Source organism: Castor canadensis, chromosome 16 (assembly GCF_047511655.1).
Source record: "Castor canadensis chromosome 16, mCasCan1.hap1v2, whole genome shotgun sequence".
In the NCBI taxonomy this organism is placed as follows: Eukaryota; Metazoa; Chordata; class Mammalia; order Rodentia; family Castoridae; genus Castor; species Castor canadensis.
The window spans coordinates 10,483,964-10,511,790 of record NC_133401.1 but is presented as its reverse complement, the minus strand read 5'-3'; the positions used below and the strand labels follow the sequence as shown (position 1 = coordinate 10,511,790).

Below are 27,827 nucleotides of genomic sequence, written 5' to 3'. Positions count from 1 at the left end.
CAAGTCAAAACAAAAAAGAATATAAAACACATATAAATTAGATACTTTCTAAAACTATGAGTACCTTAATGTCTGCTAACTGATAAATAAAATTAAAATTAATTTAATATATACAATTTCATTGATTTTAATCTAGTGCTATATTCATGCTTGTATAATAACTTAATGAATAGGTAGCATTAGGTTTGCACAATAGATTTTTTTCTTTCTCTTTTTATTTTATCCTTTTTTTTTTTATTTATCTCTTTTTATTTTATTTTCCTTATATGTGTACGTATTGTTTGTGCCACCTGCACCCCTCTCCCCACCCCCTCCCACTTCCAGGCAGAACCTGTTCTACCCTCTTGTTCTCGGATTTTACACAATAGAGTTTTTGAAGTGGGTGCATCTAACATGCTACATTAGTTTTACTTACTTTATGGTATTGGAATGTAAACTCAAGTTAGTTTTTAAGTGATTAATATGTGCTATTGAATTATGAGTTAAACCCTCAGAATGTCTACTTTGTTTAGCATCTCTTTTGTTCTTTAAACTTTTAAAAGAGTTTTTATCAGGTTTTATAAAAATTATGTAGCACTTGGGAGCAAAGATGCAACCTAGGAGACCTGCACTGGAGGCCAAGATGGAAAACACTTCCACGGCTACCATGACTTTTCCCTTGGTGCTGTGATAGACAGGGAGTAAGGTGACCAGACAGTACAGAATACCAACATATGGAATGTCAAGTACTTGGCTTCATTGAATGTGTCAGGCAGATTCCTGGCAAGGAAAGCCACAGCAAAACTCCCCAGGGCCAGGGAGCCCAAATATCCAAGAACACAGTAGAAGACAGTGGTGGAACCTTTGTTGCAAGTGATGATGATGTGGCTGTGTTCAGCCTGTGCATCTCTGTCAACAAAGGAAGGAAATGTTCTCAGCAAGATTCCACACAAAATAAGTTGGATGAGGGAGCAGACAGGAATGACAGAGTTAGAGGCTCCTGAAGTCAACAACCACCTCATTGTTTTTCCTTGTTTCATAGCTTTGAAGGCCAGAATTACAGTGATAGTTTTGGCCAAAACAGTGGAAACTGCCACCGTGAAAATGAGTCCAAATGAGATTTGCTGGAGCATGAAGGTAGCTGTGTTGGGATGGCCAATGAAGAGTAAGGAGCAGAGGAAGCACAGGAGGAGGGAGATGAGCAGGATGTAGCTGAGAGTCCGGTTATTGGCCTTGACTATGGGAGTGTCATGGTGCTTCACAAAGACCCCCAAAACGACTGCTGTGATGACAGAGAAGCACAGAGCTGTGCAGGCTAGAGCCATCCCCAGATAATCCTCAAAAGCCAGAAAGGTTACAACCTTGAGGAGGCAGTGGTTTCTCTTACTGTCTGGGTACTCATATGGGGGACACTGAATACATTGCTCTGAATCTAGAAGGAAAAAAGTCAGCATTTTAATTTCACACATTCTTGCTTTCTGCCATGTGGTCACCTTTGCTATGTCTTGTGAGTACAGACTGCTGTGAGGTAAAAGTGAGACATATCAGAGTAAGTTTCTATATCTCTGAGTAGGGAGGATGCTTTCAGTTCCATATAAAACAAAATCTATTCCAGAGGACTCTTCAACATTTGGAAACTGTCAGTTTGCACAAGTGAAACTCAATGTTGAAATCAGATGTGTGGAATTTTCCCAACCCTCTACTCTCCTCAGTATTTTCTTCATATTAATCTTGACTTGTCACACTTACTATTTACATAAAGTAGTCAAAGTGATATCTTTCCCTATTCATACTCAGAAATAAGCCACTAAACTTTCTGGAACCTCTGAACTTTTATCACTATGATAATTTCTACTGCTTTCTGTTTTGTATATAACTCAATATGTAATAGAACAAATATTTCCTCATTCTACACTTTTTCTGTGACTATTTTGTAATGTTTTATATAAATACTGAAATTAGTTTGAATTGAATTTTGAAGATGATTGAATTGTTAAATAATCATATTTCGAGTAGCAGATATTTTAGTTAAAATATTAAGAATTGATTGTATTTTTAAATTTTTTCATTTATTTACAACTGAGGCATGAGTTGTTAACCCTTTTTAGTAATGTGTCAGGTCATGAATATTGTGAGCTTTTTGCATATGATGGTCCTTGCTACAACAGCTCATGCTTGCTCCTACAGCATAAAAACAGTCATGAATCACAAGTGTATTAATAGGCATGTCTTTATGTCAATTAAATTTATTTGTAGAAACAAGAAGTAGTGTCTATTCTATGTTTTAGCTTTATAAGTAATACTTATGCAACAGTGTAAGATTCTGAAATAATTTGAATGATTCTCTGCCATTCTGTCTATGATTTCTGTTCTTGAGTTATCTATTCCTCATCAGAGTCAACAGGTACTCCTGGATTCTGTCCCAAGACATGCTTGGCTCACACAAGCATGAATATATTGCATTATAGGTCCCAAATCCAGTGTTCATTTAATTCTCTTTCTTGTTTTACCTACTCGTTTAGTTTTTAATTCTTTCACAATTAAGGCAGTTATTATTTTGTTTACTCAAACATATCTGAAGATAACTATTTTGCCAGGTGAATGAAACCAAATGGTTAATACTACTAAGATGATGGAAATTACATTGTACTTAGGCAGTAGTTCAAATAATTATAACATTGATTCTTTATATTTTGAAAAATGGAAGCAGTTTTAATAAGATCCCAATACGTTGTGTTTGAGAACAACATATTTTATTTAGGTATAAAATTCCTTAAATTTATATCTTGGGTACAAACTACTGTGAGGTACAACAGATAGTGCCTTTTATTAAAATATTGTGTCTTCATATATTAATGTGTTTATTTTCCTTATTATATTATGATATTGTAAAGGTTATGATCATGTATTAATTATGTGTACTTAAGACCTTTCACGGTGTTGAGGGCATGGTCCAAATGTTATAAAATATTCCCCTGACAGTTTATGTACATTTGCTCTGTGGTTCTCATCTGTGTAAGAACACACTGATTTCAAGTCTTAGGGCACCCACAGGTCGCCTTGAAGATTTTACATCTTACATTTTGTGGGTATAGCTTCATGTACTCCACAGTGAAATAGGAGATTGGGACTGTCACTCAGCACTGGGTGGTAAACAAAGGTGACCATTGGAATCAATGTTATAGTTGATCCTAATAGAGTGAGCAATGCAGACAAGAGCTTGCACACAATGAGGTAGCTATGAATATTATAAAACGGGTATATTGAAAGAATGAGTGAATGGTAAATGTAGAATGGTGGTGCTCTACAATCTTGCTGGAAATTTTTCTGGCTTATTGTTACTGAGAAAGAAAGCAAAGAGTTATCATAAGGTACTTCTATGTTTTCTACCTGTCTGATTGGAAATGTGTCTTTCTGGACAAAAAACACAAATATAGCAGCATATAGGTCTTCCTTCCTGTAGAACTTTCCTGAATCCTGGAACACAGCTTGGGCTACACACTGATTGAGGAGTCTGAGGGAGAAAAGAGAAATGTACCACATGTATATATACCTAGACATCTAATTTTAGGTTATAATGGTTAGCTATCATCTTTCTCAACTGATTACCAAATATATCACTGTACATGATTATTTTTATTTCATACATCACCAGCAACACTTCCCGTGTTTTTCTTTCTTCTCTTGTTATCCAAAACCTTTTCAGTGAAGTTTTCTATGTAATTCTGTAAATTTGGACACCTGATATTATTTTTACTATATCTTCATACACAGTTGATGCACTGATTGAAATATGAACATGATTCCCCAAATTTCCTTATGTTAAGGAACTTTTCCCCAGGATGGCATTATTGAGAGGCATTGGAATCTTTAAGAAAAAGGTCTAGATGTTTGCTCTTACAAGTGCTTTCATTATGAGGTGCCACCCTCACTAAAAACCAAACTATTTGGGTCACTTGATCTTGGAAGGGAATCTTCAAAAATGTTACTGCATAAGCCTTTTATCTTTATAAGGATATTTATCTCAGATACTTGTTTGTAGTAATGAAAAATACCTAATGCACTTGGGTAGGGGACTTTAAATTATAGAAAAAAGAACTTAATAATGTGATAAATAGGCACACTATGTACAAAAAATTCTGACAGAGAGAGAGTGTATTATATACCAGAAATTGTGGTTAATTCACTTGTTGGTTTCTGAGGCTAGGTAGGGCATTGCTTTCCAGAAAATAAGAACATATTTTATGTACAGGACATGGTTGTTATATAAATCATCTGCAAAATTTACTAGGAGTGTCCAACTGTGGAAGGATGACATGAATCTATGCTCAATGCTTTTAGATGCTAAATAGAACCAAGGTAGAAAACTCAATGGCATCCAAAATGCCTTAGAAAAATGGGAATTATACCTCCCAAGAGATGAGTGATACATTACTCCATAATAAACTTGTTTTATAGTGCATTAAAATATAATAAAGGTTCTGAATATATGTCATTGAAAGATTGCAGATCCATAGGAGAATATATTTGGCATATATGCATGTGTATTTTTATCTGTGTATTCATAGACTGTATTCTATTTTATTAACTGCTGAGTGTATAAAGATACTTAAACTAAAATAAATGACTCCTACAAAGTTACTATTTCTTTAGATTTTAACCCAGAATATGCAAAAACACGATGTCATAGTATAAAGTCAAGATGTGGCAGGTGAATTATAGGTGAGTTAAAGAGTTACATTTAATTTCATCACAGGACTCCATTCAGCTCCCATATGGATATGTCATCATATTGAAATGGAATTATACCTCTGTGAATCCAATAGGCCATTCTACCATCTCTTCTTTGATGGTCAAACTTTGATCAAGTGGACTCTTAGAGACAAACTCTCCCACTTTAACCAGTAACCCAAGACCAACCGGAAAATTCACATTGTTCTGGATATCATACTGTGTCATAATATAGTTTCTTTTTACATCTAAAGATGTGTGGTCCTGATTCTTGATTTTTCCTCAGAAATGGATGAAGCTGGAGGAGAGGTATAATTTGTAAATGAGAAAGGGGATTCACTTAGATTTCACCATTCTATTTTACACACATCCCTAACCTCAGGTTTGCTATTTGTCAAACAGGAGTTCTGTCTGTGTAGTCACCATTACATAGGCTCCAGTGAGAACTCTTCTTTTCCCTAGGAGAGCAACAGGTCTAACTAAATCTAAACAGAAAAATTCTAGAACTGTAGTCCTGTCATTAGCTTTGAAGTAAACCTACCAAAAAGTCTATTGGAAGTTTCTTAGAAGCTAATCCTATATCTCCCTCAGAGCCAATTTCTATTTTTTGTAAAAGCATTCTATGGAGGACATGGGCCAATGAATGCACAGCATTATAGATGAAATGGCTAAAGTCTGATATTGTCATGATGTAAATATTCCTTGGCATATACTCTAAAGAAAAATTTGGTTGGCAGATTCTAAGTTTTCCAGAGAGTAAACCAGCAGGTATACAATCAAAACTATAAAACCACAAAATACTGAAGTAAACGTCCTCTGGGTATTGGGATGGGTTAGCTGTCTTGAGAAGATGTTTAAAGTCAGGGATTTCCTCTTTCTGAGGCGAAAATGAGAAACTTCCATGGAAAGAGTGCAGAAGGTGATCCATCTCATACGCAACGATATCCCACTTTGCTGCCATGATCCATACCTTCCCTGTGATTAAAAAAAATTCTGCTGCAAGGTCCGTGGTGATGAGGCTTCCTACTTCACCATATAGTATGTGTACGTTTGCAGATGAAACTCTGATTCTAGTCATGAAAGTGATTTCATTTGTTCCATAAATTGTCTTAGTGGGAGGCAGTTTTTCTATAAGGGCCACACAAATACCTTTCTTTAACATCTCTGCTTTCAGAACTTGAAGGAACTGCTCTCCTTTCATATCATCAGATATAAAGAGTGCCACCCAAATCCAACCAAAATGAAGCAATAATGAGATCACTGCATGGGAAAGAAAGATGTCCTTGGTGGCCATCTGATAGAGTGATGGAAACTGGTCTTTACCACTTAGCATAGGATCAAAAGGTCCATAGGTGACCTGTGTAAGCAAAGAAAAATATGACTATGAATTTAGAGGGATTAGGTATTTTCTGTTCAGGGGGAAGAAAAGATTCTGTAGATGAGAAGGTGACTGAATAAAATACTTTTCAGTAGAGGAAAAGACTGCTGTAGAGATTACCAATTTCCCTCATTTTGGACACAAAGAGGACCATGTTTCACAATACCATTGCCTTTAGGAAAGAAACTGTGACTCCCTCAACAAGTCATGAAAGAAAATGTGTAAGAGCTTTGTGGATTTTTCAGTGGGAATGAAGAAAGCATGAACTTTGGGTGGAGCCTCATACTTGACTCTGCAACTTATGGTGTAGACTCATACTTCTGCAATCCATGTTTCATGCAAACACTGGTAACATTTTATTATATTTTTCTTTTGGTACTTGGATTTAATTTATTATCACAACAACCTTCATTTTCTTGAAGAACACAATCACTTGCAGTCTTCAGTTTTCTAAAAATCAATTATTCTAGAAGAGTATTCCCTTAAGGTAATGACTATTGGAATTATTGCCTCTGATTGCTGCTGCTGTTACCTGGTGCCTCTGAAAAAAGCCAGAGACATGGAGAATAATAAGTGGAATGTTCTCTGAGAATGCTGTCAAGAGCTGCTTAGGTGGATGTGAGAAAAACAGGTTTGCACAGAGGAAGCGGGTAAAGAAGAAAACAGTTATAACTGAATCTCAGCCAATCTTTGGGATATCTATAACTGTAATGGTCCTCAGTATTTCCCAAAATTGAAACCAGATGCCCAGTTTTTACTATCCCCACACTTGACAAATATGCACCTATAGATGCACTGGAGAGAGTTACATAATAAGATGAGCAATTCACTTGTTTTGGGCCTCTCCTATGAGTCACACAAATGTAAGCTGTCAACAGTCAATGTTCTCAGTGGCTGGGGGATGGATGCATTGTCCATAGAAAATAATCTTGGTTGAGGTTCTCAGAATCCACTACTTTCTCTTTTATCCGTCTCTTTCCATTGTTGCTAATCTCAAAACTCAGGGAATTCACTGGGGTCTTATTTAAGCTGTCATGCTATATGTAGTCTCAGCTTCCACATTTCCCTTTGATCAGAAGTGAATGAATACTGTTGGGGAGATCCAAACACTTCTGTACAGAATTCATGACCTACTTACCTGTGGGGTTCTGTAGAGCTCTAACAGTGATCCAATTTCAGCTGAAAATGCTGATGCAGTTCCTGCAATGATAGCAACAGATTTGTCTTGAGTCTTGCATCTGTAGTTAGGGAGAATCCCATTTCCTCCAGACAGCCATATCAGAGCATTAGTTAATGTTCTTTGGTCACTCTGAAGGGCATTGTAGATATGAAAACCCAAGGACAGGTTGGGGAGCAGATGAGAGTCTTTATTGATCTCCTCAATGGCAAAATGAAAAGCCAGAACATATTGGTAGGTCTTCCAAAACCACCTAATCAGAGAGGAGTGTTAGTAAGAATGGTCAAATCATGTAATTCAAGAGACATTCCTCAGCTAAGGCAGGATGAGGCTTCCTTTTAGAGATTCTCCTCCCCATCATATGGAGCTGTTGAACAAGTCCCGAGGGCCCTGGTAAATAAGGTCTTGTAAAATCTCTGACTTTTGTAAAGAAATCTGTGTCCAAACCAATGAGAGGTTTTCAGGGCATTGTGAGTGGGGTGTGGTGGCATTTATTTGGATGATATATCTGGTAACTGAACAGATATATTTTGTTTAAAGTCCTGTAAATGAGAGGTACATCAGTGTATGGACAAAAGAGCAACACATTATCTTCTAGGAATGTGAGTAGTGAGTGCACATACTCATCTCCAAAAAAGCATTGCAAAGGTGATGGGATATCCAAATATATCGTCTTGTTTCTACTCAGAGGCAGAAACCAACATGCAAACATTTTAGTCTTCTTTATGTTCTGGGAAAATTTGGATAGAACCTGACTTGTCAATTATTCAAACATTTGGTAACACTATCTTCTTGAATTGTATATATTTGCTGTATTTTGATTGAGCACTTTCTAAAATTTTCTACTCTAATATACCAACTTTTGTGAAAACAACTTCTTCTTACTCACTATTTTCCTTTAAGGATAAACTTTGATTCAGGACTTCTAATTTACTTGCTTAAATTTTAAGCTATTCACTCTTATTTTCTTTGTTTGACTATCTTTGTAGTACATTCTCCTTTATCTGTTTCTAGTTTATATTTAAACACCCTCTTTATTTTTCTACATATGTTTGCCCAAAATATAAGTTCTTGGATTTTAATACTCACTTTCCAATATTTATGTTTCTGATAGAATTAATATTTTGTTTCTCTTTATGAATTCCTTTCAATTCCTTTCTTTAGGTTTATTCCTAAATTTAAATTTTTTTCTTTAATTTTAACATTAACTTAAGCATTCTGAAATTCTCATTTTATAATGACTTATGTTGGAGTAAATTTTTATGCCTTAGTTGGTTTGCATTTTTTCCTATGTCTCTGTGTGTTGTGCTAGTTTGTTCTAATGCTTTAACCAAATATTTATGATATGTTAAATCAGTTCCCAAGTGGCAGTGTTTGTTTTTAATTAAAATATATTTTTCAGTAATTTGTTGGGCACAGGTGTCTCACTCCTATAATCCTAGCTACTCAGGAGGCAGAGATAGGAAGATCATATTTTGAAGCCAGCCCCTGGCAAATAGTTCACAAGGCCTGATTTTGACAAAACCCCTTACCCAAAAAAGGGCTGGTAGAGTGACTCAAGCAGTAAGAGCACCTACTCCAAAAATGTGAGAATTGAGTTGAAAACCTCTGGGCCACCAAAAAATATTTTTTTCAGTAATTTTTCATGCATTATTCTTACTCATGGAATTTGAATTTTCTTTTACCTAAACAAATGGTCTAATTTGGTTACTTTCCCATAAATACCTAAAACAAAGATGTTTAAAATTCATGGGGAAAAATGGATGCTAAATAGATTCCTGACACTAATTCAGACATCAAGATGTGTCCAGTGCAGATCATATCTTATTTTATATATTTGGATTATTATAAATTAAGAGTTGTGTGTTCATGAGTAGTAGTCTGAGCAGATGCATCTAACCCACAAATTTTTTGTTGAATGTCAAGGGAAAATGAGACTTTTTCATTACTGACTGATGCAGCTTGGTCAGATCCGATTGTGGAATCACATACTGTCCTTGAATGAAAGAAGCCTCTAGAGAAGGTCCTTCCAGATCAGGTTTGAGTCACATGGAAAGGGTACTGAGGGGAAAGCTGGTACTGTCACCGTTTGTGCTGTGTTTGTCCTGGCCACCTGAAAATATGACTGAGGAACTTGACCCGTGCGCTGCATGTGATGGTCACACCTTTCATGGGGGTCTGGAAGAGAGTCTCCACATGACCATGAAGATCTGTTTGACACAGTCAATGACATATTATGAAATGGCAGCTATAGTGATGGTGTGCTCAGTTGAGTTGGGGAGCATATCCCCTGCCATCTGGACCTGAGTCCCTGTACTCTTTCATATTTCCTTGGTCCTGCAACTACCTTTTCCAATGAGAGAGCCACCTGACTAGCAGGGACCATCAGCCTTAGGGTCACAGGGAAACCGCTGGAAATTATGAAAGCATCAAAGAGCAAAATTCAATGAAATCTGTCAGATGAGAGGGGCTTAGCTCAAAACTGCAAACTCAGTAGAAGAAACTACTGATAAGTAAGTTATCATCACTGGATTTTCTGCCAGTATTATCCTGGCTCAGTATCTAATCAAAGTCAGGGTGGTATGAGAGCCAGCACAGCTAGAACGATGCAGATTAATCCATAATCCCTTCTGTTGTTCACCACTACCGCCTATGATCTGTGTCATTTCTGGAGAGTCATCTATTACAAGTTTTAAATAGTTTGTGAATTTTCAGTTTCTACACACTTAATTTGTATACTTGTCCACATGCCAGTCAAAGCCCCAGATGTGACAAGACATAATGGAATACACTGAAAGCTGCTGGACAGTGTGCTGTAGGTGGAGAAGGGGAAAGAAGAGTGATAGGGAAGTTTACACTGAATAAAATGTAATATATTTGCAGGTAAAATACCAAAGGCAAAACTCTACTGAATAATGAATAGATACTCAAACAATGAATGTTAAGAATGTAGAACAATTCATGTTAAGGGGGCGGTATCAAAGTGATGGGGAAGGTAAAGGAAGAGGCAAAGAAGTGTTGATGTATTTTTTGTACATGTGTGAATACGGAACACAGAAATCTGTTAAAGTCATTTTAAGAAAGGCGGAGGGGATAGAAGGGAGAACTATGGAGAGGATGAAACAAACCAGGATACATGATATGGAAAGGTCAAAATGAAATCTCCTATGTAACTATTATAAACTAATAAAATATTTTTTTTAATTATTTAAAAAAATTTTTTTTTAAAGTTCCCAGATTTGGATTGCTTTATCAGTGTTCTTTGCTACTTTTCAATATATAAAGTGTAAATAAGAAAGTTTAAAGCTGAGAATACACCAATTTTCTAAATTTATGAGTCTCAAATAACCTTGACAAAATTTTAGAATAAAAGATTTTTTCTCATTCCACTTATGAATCCAGCTGCACTCATTCTACATAGCATATTATCTAATGGACTCTAGAACAGTGCCAAAAAAGGAGGAAAATTTTGTGTTAAAGAAAGATTAATTCCAGAATAGCAATCCTCAAAAAAATTCTATGACTGCTCCATCAAAACATTTTTGTCAAACCTTTAAGGTAGAGAAAACAGACCTCCAAATTGTCTCCAAAAGATGGAACAGAATACTTTACATCTTATTCTTTGCAACCAGAGGTAATTCAGTACCCCAAAGAGATCAGAATGTTAAGATATTATGAGAAAAGTATACCAAAGACAGAAGCATGTTACATTATGGATAAAAGTTGAAAAAATTGCATAATTCAAAAGGTACCAGTCACAAATATATTTAAAATAGTATGAATCCATTTATATAAAATATCCAGAATCAGCAAATCCATAGAGAAACAAATTAGAATATTGTTCACTGGTTGTTTGGGGAGCGAGAGAGGTATGAGGAGAAACTGCAGGTGGATATGGGATAAAGGGAAGCTTGAAATACACTGGCCTCCCAGCATGTCTTTGTCAAAAAATACTAAATTTTATGAATAAGTGTATCTCTTTATCTATGAATTTTGCCTCAATTATCTTAATCAGAGAAACATGAAGTTTGTTTTAAAAGATTGGCCCTAATTTTATCACTCACAGTCACACAAATTTTCTCACAAATATCCAATAGTGGGTAAACAAATGTAGGCATATCAATATAAAATAACACTTGGTAATCATGGGAATAATAAGATAAATCCATTTGAGTTAAAGGAAAACATGTTCATGTTAAATTTTTAGGTATGAGAAGCCTAATTATAGAGTGAAGTTGATAATCTGTGCCCATATTGGGACATACACAAATCTAGGAATAGAAAATTCCAGGACTTGAAAACCCCATGATGCTTGGCCCTCTTAAGCCCCAAACACAAGTGGCCTGAAAGTTCACTGATAGGACCCTAGAACAGAGAGTGCAAAGTTGGGCCTCCAGCTTTGTGACATGGGCTGAAAGCTCTCACCCAAATTCACCTCATAAATAAGAGAGTTTTTCTAGAGACCTGCAACTAGAGATTCCTTCATCCTCTGATAGTCTCTTCCTGCCTTTTTACTTTGGAGAGAATGTAAACAGTAAATTCTGCCTCCTAATCACTGATTCACATGCATGGAATCATTGCCACAAAATATTCCACCTTACATTTTGGTTAATGATAGCTAGAAGGCAAAGATGTTGAGGAGGCAGAGGTCTTCACACAGATGAGAGAGTAGGCTGAAGTTCTAACACAAAGCTCAATACTCACAATAGCAGCTTCCTCTTGCACTAGGCTGCCTGTTAAAATATGTTAAATAATGGTAAAAGGATCTAGTAAGGCTACAGATACTTATGAAAAAATTGCATATTGCCTAAACATTATCTGAGGACATGGGTGTGTTGATAATTGGATGGTTTAGAAGGTATTTTACCCACTGCAACCAGCACAGCAAGAAAAGAGCACAACCTGTCTGCTAAAATCCACCCTTAAGCATTAGTGTAGTAACTCAGTTATCACAGATACATGGCCTATTTGAATGAAGCCAAGAATTAACACAGTCCCTATATTTTTCTTTAGAAAGTATCAAGATCCAAAAGAAGAGCATTAACCCCTCTTAAATAATCTTTTCTTCTGTTGAGTTTTATGATGAGGGGAACATGTGCAATCGGATTGAATTACTCATCGTTTATATGACATGGTTTATTTAGGCTTTCTGTGAAGCACATACCAGAAATACTCTTGAGAGCTGTGAACAGACGGCATGAGCTCCTTAACTGTAACATTGCCTTCAGGTCAGGGCTTAATATCTCAGACACATGTGCTGCCCACTCTGTGGATTTTGGCAATAGGAGAGGCTGACAGAGACTAACAGTCTCTCTTATTCCAAGACCTCCAGTACATAATTATGAGGATCAAGCTAATAGTGTGGACAAAAAATGATATTTATTTCTCTCCTCTGTCTCCATAAGAGTATAGAAGCAAAAGTAAAAAACACTGGAAGGCTGTGTATGCATAAAGAAGACAGAATACATTGTAATTTACTGGTTTGCATTTTTACACTTACATTTTTTATAATTCTCAAGGGTAATTAAACACATACAAGCACACACACAGTCATAACCGTAATTGACATGTGCATGCAACGTGGAACTTACCTATGAGGTATGTTTTTATGTTGTGGAGGGAGTAAGAAAGATAGCCTGGTTATGGATTCTTCCTGTTTCAAGAGATAAACGGGGAAAACCCACCCAGTATTAGTTCTCCATCTTTGAAGACACTTGGCTTCAAGTATTTGAAATCATTCAGAAACTCCACATGCTGTGATATATGCAAAGACTTCAGGAATAGAAAGAAAAAAAACAGAGACAAAGACTTGCCATGGTCTGCCCAGAATAGAGACAAAGCCCTATATCTAGGCTGAGCTGAGGAGAAAATGGGGCTGGAATGGGTCTCCAACTTCAGCCTTCTACATGGTGAATAGATATCTGTGTAGAGCCCAGTTTATTTCCACTATTACTGTAAGCCCTAAATTTGTGGAAAGAGTATGCCAGACAAGGGCATAGCTAGAAGCAAAAGGGGGGCATTTATAAGGGAGTCATGATGTTGAGATCACCCTTGATATCACCGTGATCAGTTTTGACATCCCTCTGTTTTCTCTACTCAATTTCATTCCCAGACTAGAGCATTGGGGATTCTCTGCCCTGGGGCTCTGCACCTGTCACCTCCATCTTGGTGAAAAACATTTTTGAAAAACATGTTTTAGACTTAATCTCTTGCCTCTATGATATCATGGTCTGATGAGGCTTTGGGGACCACTGTACCCTGAGACAGTGAGCCTCGTCATCCTGTGAGCACAAGAGGCTGAGCCTGCTCTAAGAGAGTTGGCAGAGTGAGAAAGAACCAGTGTTGGAATAAACAAGATAGCTTGTAGGAAAATTATATAAGATGCTTTGGAAAGAAGATGAAGAACTGAAATTCTTCCTCAGTTCCAGTGCAAATTGCAGAAGGCAATTTATGTCATGATTAATATAAATCCCAGGTCTGCAGTACGTGCATTTTAGAACAGGGCCTCATGCTTGCTAAGTAGTAGGCTGTATTGCAGAGATTTGTTGGTTATTCCCTACTCCAACACTCAGAACAATTAAACCACTTAAACTTCGGCCTGATGTTCTGTGTTCTCCTATGGAGAAATCTGGCACCAAACTCTCTTCAGCACATAAGTCACAAGCAAAAAAGAACTCTGTTACATACTTAGCATTTATGCAATGTTTACTTACCTTTTTATTTTTCTACCACCCCCTGTGCAAAACATTTGGCAGTATTGAGAAGTTGAATTTAGGGCTTTGCATTTGCTAGGCAGGTGCTCTACTGCTTGAGCCTCTTCTACATTCGTTAATTTTGAGATAGGGTCTTGATTTATGCCTGGCTGCTCTTGAACCACGATCTTCCCAATCTCTGCTTCCTGAGTCGCTAGGATTCCAGGCTTAAATCACTATGCCAACATGGAAAACATTACTTATAGAACTCTCTTATGTTTTAAATTTTAATTAGTAGATGAAAAAAATATATTTATTTATGGTTTACTAGATGATGTTTTGATATATGTAAATATGGCAGAATGGCTAAACCACACTGTTTAAAATATGCATTATCTCAAATAATTACCAGTTTTTGTGTTGAGAACACTTAAAATCTACTCTCCTAGTACTTTTCAAATAGGTGATATATTGTTATTAACTATATTGACAATAATGAACAGTGAATCTCTTGTACTTATCCCTCCTGAATAAGTCTAAGTGATATTTCATTCAAAATTTCTACCGATATTTTGTTTCTCTTTACTAACATTACTTCAGTACTTCACGTCCCAGACTCTGATACCTACTAAACTCTGTTTTTGTGAGTTTGACTTTCCATACTCCACATGTAAGTGAGAAGATGTGATATTTCTTTGTGTGCTTGGTTTATTTTACTGGGATTAATGTTCTCCAGGTTCTTCCATGTGATTAAAAAATGACTCCATTTTCTTGTTTGTTAAGACTGAATACTATTCCATTGTGTAGGTATATGTCATATTTTTGTTTTTTCTTGATTCCTTTGCTGATGAACACTTGAGCTGTTTCCATATTTTGGCTATTGTAAATAGTGTTACAATGAACAAAAGAATGCAAATGTCTCTTTGGCATACTAATTTCCAGTTCTTCCAAGACATACGCAGGTATGGGATTGCTGGGTCATAGAATGGTATTATTTTTTAATTAAGTTTATTTTTAAAGGGATACCTAAAATATAAAATTGCACATATTTGTGGGGAGCTATGTGTTGTTTTGATACATGTATACATTGTGCAGTTTTGAAAACAGTTTAAACATATGTTTCCTTAAATATTTATTATTGTTTCTGGTGAAAACATTAATATTTTTTCTTCAAGCTTTTCTTTTTTATTATTGGTGTATTGGGGGTACATTGTGACATTTGTAGTTCTTACAATATTTCATAGTTGAATTTTTCCTCTGCACTATTCTCATTTATGCCCATCCCATTCCTGGAATAATTTCAACACATCTCATTTTTCCATTTACATACATGTATACATATTATTGGCACCATATTCACCCTTCTTTCCCTATCCCCATATCCTCCTCCCCTTTCCCAGTATTACCAACACCAAGGCAGGACTTGGTCTGACATCTCAATTTCTGTTTTTGTAAAAAGCAAAGTGACATTTTTGTTTGTTTAAGATAGCTATACAGAGAGTTTTACTTGTGACATTTCCATATATATATATCCGAATTGGTTCATCACTATTTTTCTGTTTTCTACCTTAGTCCCCTTATTATGGTGATTTCAACAGGATTAAAAATTCTGTATTCATTTTTGCATAGCATCAACCATATTCACCATGTTAACTTCCTTCTTTTGCTGTCCCTCTCTCACAGTTTGCCTACATTTAGCATGACCTATTTTTCATAATATTGCTTGTATTTGTCCTGGGTCTATATTCCACATATGAGAGAAATATATGGTCTTTGGCTTTCTGAACCTGGCTAATTGCACTTAAGATGGTTTTCTCTAATTCCATACTTTTACCTGCAAATGACAAATTTTAATCTTTATGGCTGAACAAAATTCCATTGTATATAAATACCACATTTTCTTAATCTATTCATGAAATCTCCTAAGCATTTAACGTAGAGATCTATCATACCAGTTGTATAAACTTAGTTCCCAACTCTTTATGTGAAGTCAGCATTATTACTCTGACACCAGTCCAGATAAACATGTTACAGAGAAAACCTGCACACCCAAATCCTTAAGAAACATAACTGTGATCATTCTTAAGAGCATTTTAGCAAAACTGATCCCATGAAATGCATAAAAACGATCTCTATTATGACTCAGTGAAGGTTTATCTCTCTTTGAAAAAAATATGGAATGCTTCACGAATTTGTGTGTTATCCTTATGTGGGAGCCATGCTAATCTTCTCTGTATTATTCCAATTTTAGTATATGTGCTGCCAAAGCTATCATGAAGGTTTATCTTAGGAACTTAAATTTCGTATATGCAAATGTGAATATCAATCAATGTCATTTCTAATGCAACAAAATAAGAAAATAGCATGATTATCTTAATGGATATGTAAAAACTCCTAATAAATAGCAGAAAGAATTTCTTCAACTTTATGAAGTTCATCAGCAAAAGAATGTGGCTTACTTCATCATTGAGTGGGAAGTGTGAATGTTTTCCCCCAATGTTAGACAAGACAAAGCTGATCATTCCCGCCATTTTTACTCCACATTGTCTGTGGGTTTAGCAAGGGCAGTGAGGGATGAAAACTAAGCAAAATTCAACAGGTTGGAAAGGAATAGGTTAAACTCTGTATTTACAATAAACAAGTTAAACTAGTAGAAAATCTGATGGCAGCTAAAACTTTAAGCTTATAACTGAGTTTTTAAAAATTTCATGATATAACAGAGAAAAATTTGTAGTTTTTTACCTGGAAAATAAACCATTGCTATATGAAATATAAAATAGCATTTAAAGTGGAATGATATATTGTGATACTATTCGGATGAGCTAAGATGTGGAATCAACCTAGGTACCCATCACAAAGAAAATATCGTATGTATATACAATGGAGTATTTCTCATCCAGAAAAACTGACATCCTACCAATTTCAGCAAAATGGATGGACTGCAGGTCACTGTCTTAAACAAAATAAGTCAGACATAGAATGAGAAGCACCACATGTTCTCAGTCATATGTGGTGATTATATATATTTCAAGGCCTCACACTTGCTAGGCAGGCACTCTTATAGCTTGAACCACTATGCCAGCCAATGTGGAAACTTCAAAAAAACAGTTGACCTGAAAGAAGAATAGTGATTACTAGGCATTCCAAAGAGGTAGGGGTGTGGAAAAGGTTATGATCAATCTTATATGCATTCATAGAACTATCACACTGAACCCCAGTAATATGTGCAATTGATACATGTTAGTAAACTAATAGTATATAGAACAAACAATAATATACTTAGTAATAAACTAATAAAAGTGAGCAAGTCTTACATATTGATAAATACAAAATAATGCTTAAAGAAAATTGGTTCATGTTTTGGTATATTCATGTTAAGATGTCATGTCTTCTCAGATTCATTTGTGAATTCAATGCAATTCCATTCACAATCAGAGGAATCTCTTCTCTCTCTTTCCCTCTGACACACACAAACACACAACCACACACAAACTTATGCACAGCCTTACATAGACAATAGAGTGAAATTATTCTTGAAGTTACACTTTAAAGTTTGAGTTGAACACAATAACCTGAAAATGTATCACTTTTAAGGTCTAGAGTTGGGAAAACCCCATCAATATCATGTCTCTATCCCTAGAAACATTGAGTTTCCTGAATGCAGAACTTTTTCTAAAAGTACACATCAAAGATTCAGTAAAAGCTGCAAAAGTTGAAATAGACGAATCAGAAAAAAATGACATCAAAAGCTCTTTAAACACAGTAACAAATCACTGTGTCTAAGGTGAACCAGGGAGATGAGGGAGCTAGAGAGAGATTGCTGACTGGTCTTCAGCAAGGGAAATTTCTTCCTGTGTGGAAAATACATAAAATCACTACTGCTCTAGTCTCATTCTGTAAAAACATACTGAGTCACATGCTAAGATGATGCTCAGGATAAGGGCACAATTAAGAACAGCTATAAGTGGAAAGGAAGGACTTATATGGAAGTCATGTTGGGTGTTCACATGTCAAGGCAACTTTCTAGAAGATTGGGGGTCTTACTGCTGTGGGGCTCTGCATCTGTTTGTTTTGTATTCTCCTTCTCTTCTGGCTTCAATAAAGCCAACAAATCTTTGAGGACTGCTCCATCCAGAGAAACACTGTTCTGCAATCTATGTATATGTTTTTGATGAGCTGGGGGTAGTTGTGATGGGACTCGGCTCTGAAAGATTTGGCAAGGTTAGGAAGGGTCAGTGTTTCAATCAATACTTTACTGCATGTATATGTTTATATCAATGATTTTATCTGATTATTTCTCTTTTACCCAAAGAATGTGTTCATTACCATACCCCAACATTATTTATACATCCTCAAAAGCATTTTAGGAGAAATGGATGCCAATTTGTAAACAATAGGCTGTATCCCAAGGAGGAATATAACGTAGTTTTCTAGAAATTACCTATTGTCTCCCTCTCAGCCTAGTGTTCAGTGTTGTTCCCCATGACCTGGTCTTTCTGATACATCTATTGGGTATTCTTATGGGTTTTTTTATGTGTCTTGGTGCTTCTCTCTTGCAGCTTTCAATATTCTTTCATGTAAAGTGGAGTTTTAACTATAATATTATATGTGATGCGCTTTTCATGTCATATCTGGTTGGGTTCTAAAAGCTTCATGTACCTGGCTGTTTATCTCCTCCTAAGATTTGGAATTTTTAAAAAATTATTGAATATGTTTTCTATGACTTTAATTTGCATTTCTTCTCCTTGTTGTATGCCCATGATTCATAAGTTTGGTCTTTTAACATGCCCAGAGTTCTTTTGTCTTCTATTTCAACTGTATTACTTTTTTAATTACCTGAATTGTTTACTTTGTACACCTTTTCTTCAGGCCCAGATATTATGCCTTCCACTTGATTCAGTCAATTGATTAGGCTGTCAACTGAGTTTTTTATTTGTTGAACTATTCATTTCCAAAATTTCATTTTGATGTTTTTCAGAATCTCTGCCTCTTCATTGAACACACATTCTGAATTGTATTCTTTATTTCATACAACTATTTGTATTTTCTTTGCATTCATTGAGGTATTTATTCATACCTTCTTTGATCTTTTAATCATTCTTTTTCATTCTTTGTTCACAATTTCATCTCATTTTATCTCTGTAATCAGAATAAGAAAGAAGATAGGAGAGAGAAAAATATGAATATAATTAAAGGAAGAGAATTTTAAAGATCTGTGGAAGAAGAAAGCAGAGGGAGGACGAAAACAGGATTAAAAATTAAGTACTACGAATTCAGTGCTGTGGCTCATGCTTACAGTCACAACACTCAAGAGGGTGAGGCAAGAAAACGGTATCCCTGTGGCCAGTCTGGGCCGTATGGTATGGTGAAAGCCTGTGTCAAAAACAAAATAGGAAAGCATAAAATAAGAAATCGGATATCAACTGCATAAGAAATAAGAAACAAGTAAAAATAAAACAGAAAAATGCTGTATAAAAGAGAATAAAAATTACATGTAAATATTTAAATTGTTAGATCTAATCAAAAGACTATCCATAGAAAAAAATCAACACTAAAATGTGGAGGAGATTAAAGTAAAATAAAAATATGATTTTCAAAAGATCACATTGTGTGGGAAGCAGTGAAAGATCTTGCCACAGGTGAGTAGCTTTTATTTCTGTGTCTATTTTAGTTAGGAACTACCTGATGAGAGCTAGATGTGGCTTTTGGAGGTGTCCTGCTGCATTATTATTTCATATTGTGTGTTTCTGTGCGTGTGTGTGTGTGTGTGTGTGTGTGTGTGTGTTTGTGGGAGCCCATGCACAGCCTGCTACAATTATTTTGGTATGCCCTGCTCTTCAGAAACAAGTGAGTGGACTACAAGCTTTCTGCCATTTGATCTTCTTGTCTGGTGCCGTCAAATGTATGTTCCTGGGACAAGAGAGCTGTAGGGGAATGCAGCAATCCACATTAAAGCAAAATGCCCACATGCTCCATCCTGTAGTTATCAGATACTCTTAAACTTAGCTCCCACACATGATAATTGCAATTGCTTATTACCCATACCCATCTGTGTAGGGATTTGTGCATAGGCCAACTCACTGGTTTAAGATGTAATCAACTGTAGATGCTGAGTTGAAATGTACATCTCCACTCACACACAGTCCTGCCTAAACATTGAGTTCTCCAGTGGCAGTGGAGAACTGAGGGACTCAGGTGCTCTGTCTTCAGTTCACATTGCTTTCAGAGCCAGCCCTGTGTGAGAGAGAAGGCTGAGGGAAATTGCATAATTTCCAGGTCCTGTGCTCACAGCAATCAGCTCCACCTGGCAACAAAAGTCCACAGCTGGCAGAAACCTGAGCACTCCAAGTTACAGGCTTGCTGCCATTTCTGCAGTGATCCTCAGACAATGGCACTGTAGATCAAGTACAATATATTTTGTAAGGGGGAACTATTCAGCATTCATGGAATATGTGCCATGTATGTCCAAAAGCCTGGCAATAGACTGGATGAGTGTTCTTTTTTATTTCACTCCTTGAAGTTTTCATTTCCTGTGGTCAGGTCTCCCAAGACTCCCTGAGTCATGATTGGTCCTCATTTTTAAGTCTTGATCAAGATGATACAGCTTTCTGGAATATGGGGACAAAAACATGTTTCTACCCAATGCTAGCCTGGCACAGCAGGGAAGGCCCTGTCCCTCCAAATCCCCACACTGGGCTCAAGGCTTCTAGGAGATATGGGCTTGTCCGACAGCTAGGTCTGCCACTATCACCATGGCTGTCTAGATTATCTTCTGGTGGAGGCTTCCATTTTCCCTCCACTCCCCAAGTGCCCTGAGCACATGGGCAAAAATTTGGCTACTGAGATACCCCGTAGTCCAGTGGTGAGAAACTACACTTCCACCCAGCCACTACACATTTCTGCCTGAGCTTGCAGACATTTCAGCTGAAAGACTACAGGTGATGACAACTTCCAACCAATGACTTGGCCTCAAATACACAATGGGCTGGAGTCTCCTAATTGTTCTGTCACCAGTTTCTTTGTGCTTTTCTGTTGTCCTGTTCTTCTTTCAGGGTACCAGTATGCTCTCTCTCTTCTGAATACAGTCTCTACTGTGTTACCCTGACTCTTCTCATTAATAGATTAGTCAGTTTGTGAAAGCTCGTACTCTGCCATCTTGCCCTGCCTCCTCTCTGAAGATTGTAACAATACAATAGCCTGCAGTAACAAGTTTTCCTTCCTTTCTTTTTCTTTTCTCGTTCTCTCTCTCTCTCTCTCTCTCTCTCTCTCTCTCTTTCTTCTTCTTCTTCTTCTTCTTCTTCTTCTTCTTCTTCTTCTTCTTCTTCTTCTTCTTCTTCTTCTTCTTCTCCTCTCTCTCTCTCTTTATTTTGTTCTTCTTCTTCTTCCTTTTGGCAACTAGAGTTTGAACTTTGGACAAGCACAAGGCCCTGAGTTCAAACCCTAGTACCACCAAAAAAAAAGGTGCAAGAAGGCAAAGGACCAAGCCTTGAGAGTCATCCATTCAATGGTCACAGTGCTGGTGTCCACACAAACACTCATGACATTTACTTTTTCCGCCCTGGAGCATCAGTCACAAGGACCTTACTGCACATCCTAGGTGGGCAGACTACAGTAGCTTTTTGTCAGTATGTTTTATTGGACACAAACACACACACGAATCGTGCAGTGTCCTTATGCCCCATTCTATTGTCCCATGTGAGTCAGAGACACATTCCATTTCAAGGGGAGGGGACTACATATGGGCATGCATTTTACTGTGATTCCTGGGAGCAGGCCTCCTTGGGGACTAGCCTCTGGCCTCCATGACTTTACTTTTACCACATACCAAAACATCAACCTACTCTAAAGTAGTCACCAATGGCTGGGCCTGGTGCTATACACCTGTAATCCCACCACTCTGGGGGCTAAGGCAGGAGGATCACAAGTTCAAGGGCAGCTGAACTACATAGCAAGACCCTGTCTCAGAACAACAAAAAAAATAACTCCCACGTGTAATACCTGTATAGTAACAGGTTTTGGATTGAAGTCAAGAATCTCACCCTCTAAATCCAAATTTGTTCATCAGGTGAATTGAGCATCAATGCTCAGGTACATGCAGATCTTCTCAATATGTGCCAAAGACAAACGTTCCCTGGCCAATACTCCCCCAAATACAGCACTGAAACAGACAGAGGACCTAGTGCAACTAACAAGCCTATTTTCAGAGGAGGGAACTGGAGTTGTATAGCAGTTACCGGTCCAAACCACTTCTGAAAACCAGCAGACACATATCTCTCATTCTCTTTGGAAATTTTTCTCTGGAGCAATGGGCTTCCCCTTCCATGAGCAGCTTCTTTGAATTTCTGCCAACGTGGCAGAATGACAGCCCTTTCCCTCCAGAGGGACTCTTCTTCTGCTCCTTAGCAAATCTGCAGAATCACCTAAAAGAAGTCTAGAAACTGGATCAAGGTGGATTGAAGGAAGCCCTGTGAAGCAGCCTTTGTGTCTGTGAGGACTATCTTGGCATGAATTCTCATCATTGTTCCCCTCTCCCACCATGTCCATTGCCACAGTTTGTTCAAATCTAACCTTACTAATAGTCATCCTTCTTTCCTTCCCTCTCCTCCAACCTGACTTCCAAATACTTCAAGGTAAGCCTGGCAGTATGGTTCAAGTGGTACAGCACTTGCCCGGTAAGTCCAAGGCTCTGAGTTCAAGACCTCAGTACCACAAAAAATTGTGGGACAAATTCTCCAAGGGACCAGCACACAGTTGTTGATATACATAAGCCCTTTCCTCATGGATGCTAAACTCCTGGGTTCTGAGTAGGTACAACCTCCCCCTACATCTTCCTGTCTCTTTCTTAGTCACTTCTGTACTTTAATCACAGAAAATGGGGCCTCATCACTAGCCTACAATTTGTTTTTGGGGGCATTAGGTAATTCTTGTTCTAAGTGGATTCCTGGAACCCATGAATGGCTGAGAGGAGCATGAGTTAGGCTTCATATTGCCCTGCCCCTCGGCTGGTGGCCATCTTACCTTAGCGACGCCCATACAACCCTACATGGGGGCCTTTTTAGACATGCACTACAATTGCACTTCCTTGGATAAGGCTTGCACTTCCTTCCTCAAAGATTGTAAGCTCTTCCCAGTCTGTGGCAAGGCCAAAAAAGAGTAAGTTCTATTCCGAGATGATGTTGTCCTTTTTTTTTTATTCTGAAGCTTTTTTTTGTAAGTAACCTTTGCCAATTTCAGATATGAATATGGTCCATTAAATGAAATTATGTGTTTTAATATTTTACCAGTGGGGATGAGTTGCAAATATTTCATTTCACAACACAGATATACTTCCATGTCATCCATTACTTTCAGTCTAGACAGTATTTCAACACTGGCTGCACCCTGAGAATAAAAATGTGAAAAAACCCAGAAGATAGCTGCCTTGTTATGGATGTGCACATACATTTCGAGATATTTTCTTTCTACTTCTCCATCCTCACCTTTTTTATTATCATATTAGTATTATACTGGAGATACATCGTGACACTTAGAAAAGTGTTTACATTTTATCTTAGTTAAATTCACCCCCTCCATCACTATTCTTTTTTTTAATTTTTATTTTATTCATATGTGCATACAATGTTTGGGTCATTTCTCCCCCCTTCCCCCCCCCACCCCCCCCACCATTCCTCCCCCAGTCCCTCTCTACACGGCAGAAACTATTTTGCCCTTATCTCTAATTTTGCTGAAGAGAGAATATAAGCAATAATAGGAAGGACCAAGGGGTTTTGCTTGTTGACATAAGATAGCTATACAGGGAGTTGACTCACATTCATTTCCCATGCATGTGTGTTGCCTTCTAAGTTAATTCTTCTTGAATTAACCTTTTGTCTAGTTCCTGGTCCCCTTCTCCTATTGGCCTCAGTTGCTTTAAAGTATCTGCTTTAGTTTCTCTGCATTGAGGGCAACAAATGCTATCTAGATTTTTAGGTGTCCATCACTATTCTTTATCCCCCTCCCCTCATTCCTGGAATAGTTTCGACAGGTCTCATTTTCCATTTTCATATTTGAATATGTAATATTTCCACCATATTCACCTCCCACACCCTTTCCTTACATCCTCCCCCTCCACTGGTGCCAACCCACAGACAGGACCTGATTTACCTTCCTGTTCTCCAGTTTTAAAAAGAGACATTCTTGTTTAATATGGCTATACAGGGAGTTTCATTATGACATTTCCCTGTATATATGCATTATAACCCAAACTGGTTCAGCCCCGCCATTTTTCTCCTTTCTATCTTAGTTCCCTTCTTATGGTGATTTCAAAAGGTTTAAAAATTTCATATTCATTCTGAAATGTACGTCAATCACATTCACCTTCTTTACTTCTTTCTTTTTCCCACCCCACCCCCCATTATATGCCCTCCCCTTAGCGTAACCTATTTTTTATCATTCTTGTCCTTCATTGTTTGGGTGTCTGTTTATCATTCGGTGGGATTTTTGCTTTGATATTTTAACTGTACATGCATTGCGATTAAGTCTGTGTAACTCCCCCTACTGCATTTCTTTGCCCTTTTCCCTATCCTGTTTGACAGTTTTCAGTGTGTTTCACTGTGTCTTGTTCCTGTACTGATGTGATGTATTTCATAATTATTCATTACCTTTCTTTCCTTCTTTTCTTCCCCGCTTGGGCTCCTCTAATAGTCCCACTTTTGGATACATGCTCTGTACATATTTACATGTTTATATTATATTGCTTATATTTGTATTGGCTCTATCTTCCACATATGAGAGAAAACATGCAGCCTTTCTCTTTTGAACCTGGGTAACTTCTCTTAAGATGATGTTCTCCATCCATTTACCTGCAAAACACAAAATTTCATTCTTCTGTATGGCTGAATAAAATTCCATTGTATTCATATACCACATTTTCTTAATCCATTCATCAGTTGTGGGGCATCTTGGCTATTTCCATAGCTTGGCTGTTGTGACTAGTGCTGCAATAAACATGGGTGTGCAAGTTCCTTTATTGTATCCTGATTACATTCTTTCTAGTTTATCATTAGGAGTGGAATTGCTGAATCAAATGGCAGTTCTATTTTTAGGTTCTTGAGGAGGCTCCCTACTGTTTTCCATAGTGGCTGTACTAATTTACATTCCCACCAGCAGCGTATGACCGTTCCTTTTCCCCCACATCCTCACCAACATTTGGACAATGCTGTCTTTGATGCCAAAGTCGCCCAGACCTGGTTTCTTCCATGGTACTGTCCATGGTGCTGACTGATGCTGGGTCTGGACCTCTGCTTCCAAGTAAGGAGCAGGCAAGACAGAGAAAGAGGTTGTTCCATGAGTCCTATCTCAAAATCTCTACGATGATGAAAGAGTGATTCACTTGGATTTTCTGAACAAAAATCACTGAATTGTTTCAGATTTTCTGAGCACAATTTCATATTCAATAGTGTTTAACACTGGAGAAACACATTTCATCACCATTCTGAGGTTGGCTAGATAGGCTTAGAGAAAAAACAATAGCCGAAGTAAATGGTGTCTAGGGAGTGATGAAACCACAGACCTACATGGCAGCATGACATCATGAGATCACCCAAAATATAAAAAATAAGATCACCTAAAACTGGCTAAGAACAACATGACTGACCAAGACGACCAGTAACTGTCTTTTGCCTTGTTATAATTGAAACAGATGGTAGGGACCCACCTCTCCCTGGGGCACTGGGACAGAAGTTAAACATTGTTACAACACCGTTATGTCCTGTTAAAAACACTTGTTACTAATAGGCCTTTGTTTTAATTACCCTTCTGAAAGTTTTTTTTTGGGGGGTTGCCAGAGTGGCTCAAATGGTAGCGTACCTGATGAGCAACTGTGAGGCCCTGAATTCAAACCCCAGTACCGCCAAAAGGAAAAAAGTTTTTCTTTCAAATGTGCAGAGATATTGAGGTCTGGGGAGACTTAATTTCCTAATTGACAGCTGCCAGACTCTCCTCTGGGGCCCTGGCTGCATTGAGCAAAGACAGCCAAGCTAGGCATCCCAGCAGCCCTTATGCCAACACCCAAAGCATCACTCCTGCTCCAAAAGGCACTGCCCCAACAAAACACCAACTGTCTACCTAACAGAAAACCTGTGATTGATGTGAACACAGTCCTCATTTGCATAAGAGACTGCTGTGATTGGTGATTGGTGCAGACATCCTTGTTCCCACCCCCTTCTGGCTATATAAGCAGGCTGTTCACCTCACTTCCTGAGCAGGTGAGAGATGCCCTCCTTGCTATCCTCAGTGGTGTTCATCAGATCTCAATAAAGGCTTCCACTCCAGTAGTCTTGTCAACCTTTGCTGAGGTGCAATATGAAGAAAAAGAAGAGAAGAAGCCACAGTGGCAGGAAGGAAGCTGCCCCAGCAGCAAGGCAAAAGTGAGGCCAGCAAGCAGCCCCCACAGTAGCAGAAGTCTTATTAGTAGAGTGAGGGGTCCCCAAGGGGAACAGTCAGTCACAACTGATTGGCAGAGTGAAACTGACAGGAGTTGACAGCAGAGTGGTGAAAGTGAAATTGACTGCGGGAGAGGCTGAAAGTGAAAATCAGAGTGGCTTGTTAAGATCAGCTGGCAGAGAGACCCCTCCACCCCAGCTCCCTGCTAGGGGCACAAAAGAACTGTAACACATAGGGCCTTAGCTGTCAGTGGCCTCCCCCACAGGACTGACTGTCACTGCCCACTGCCATCCACTCCACCACCTGCTGTTGTTTTCTGGTTTTGTTTTTTGCAACACTGGGGTTTGAACTCAGGGCCTCATGCTTGCTAGGCGGACACTCTACCACTTGAGCCACTCCGCCAACCCTATACCACTTGCAAACAGCAGCCAAGGGACTGGAATAATTGCAGAAGCTCCTCTTCATCTACTCATGGTTTTGTTTATTTTGTTTTTTTGGTATTGGGGATTCTCACTTGCTAGGCAAGTACTCTACCATTTGAGCCATGCCCTCAGCCCTTTTCTGCCTTATTTTTCAGATAGTATTTCATGCTTTTTTGCTCGAGGTAGCCTCAAACCACAATCCTCCTACCTACACCTCCCACACAGTTGTGGGATTATAGATGTGTGCCACCACTGCCTGGCTTACTCTTTGAGATAGAGTCTTCTAACTTTTTTGCCCAGACTGGTCTCAAACTATAATCCTCCTGTCTCCCGTCTCCCAAGTAGCTGAGATTACAGCTGTGAGTCACTGAGCTCAGCCCCTACCCATGATTTCTATCTGTATAGAACAAAAGGACCCCAGACAGCTGGTTTGTAAACTAATGAAATCTCTATATAGCCTTGCAAAATTGCCTACTCCCCTCACACATCTGATGCTGTGACACATGCAAAAAATCCGTATAAGGACGGAAAAAGAAGGAAACCCTACTCTGGGAAAATCTCAACTCATTCCTGGAATCCCCCACTTTCTCCCTGCCTTAACTCGTGGATAATCCTCCCTTCCAAGCCAGTGGTGTGGTGGTGCAGTCCTGTAATCCCAGCACCTGGTAAGTGGAGGCAGGAGGATCAAGAGTTGGATACCAGTCTGGGCTACACAGTGAGACACTGATTCAAAAACAAGGGCTGGCTTAAGTGGTACAGTGCCAGCCCAGTAAGCATCAGAGCCTGAATTCAAATCCCTAGAACCAAAAAAAACATCTTCAGTGCTGAAGGCGTGGCTCAAGTGCTAGAGTGTCTGCCTAGCAAGCACCAGGCTTGAGTTCAAATCCCAGTACCACCAAAAAAATAAAAATCCTTCCCCCCATTAAAGTTTATCCACAAATGCTAACCAAAATTCTGAGGCATGCAACTACGACTGAGAGTTAGGAGATAGAAAATAGACTGATATGGACAAGGGAACCTCAAGG

General features: G+C 38.1%; 1 non-coding gene and 2 pseudogenes across 1 annotated transcript; 1 reads left to right on the top strand and 2 right to left on the bottom strand.

Moving 5' to 3' along the window:
- Positions 1-27,827, top strand: part of LOC109674422 (poly(rC)-binding protein 2-like) — a 248,651-nt pseudogene that overhangs the window by 220,595 nt on the left and 229 nt on the right.
- On the bottom strand, positions 412-9,437 carry LOC109674423 (vomeronasal type-2 receptor 116-like; annotated as a pseudogene).
- On the bottom strand, positions 16,126-16,228 carry LOC141418273 (U6 spliceosomal RNA). Its single transcript, XR_012442957.1, has one exon. It is a non-coding gene; the product is annotated as a U6 spliceosomal RNA (small nuclear RNA).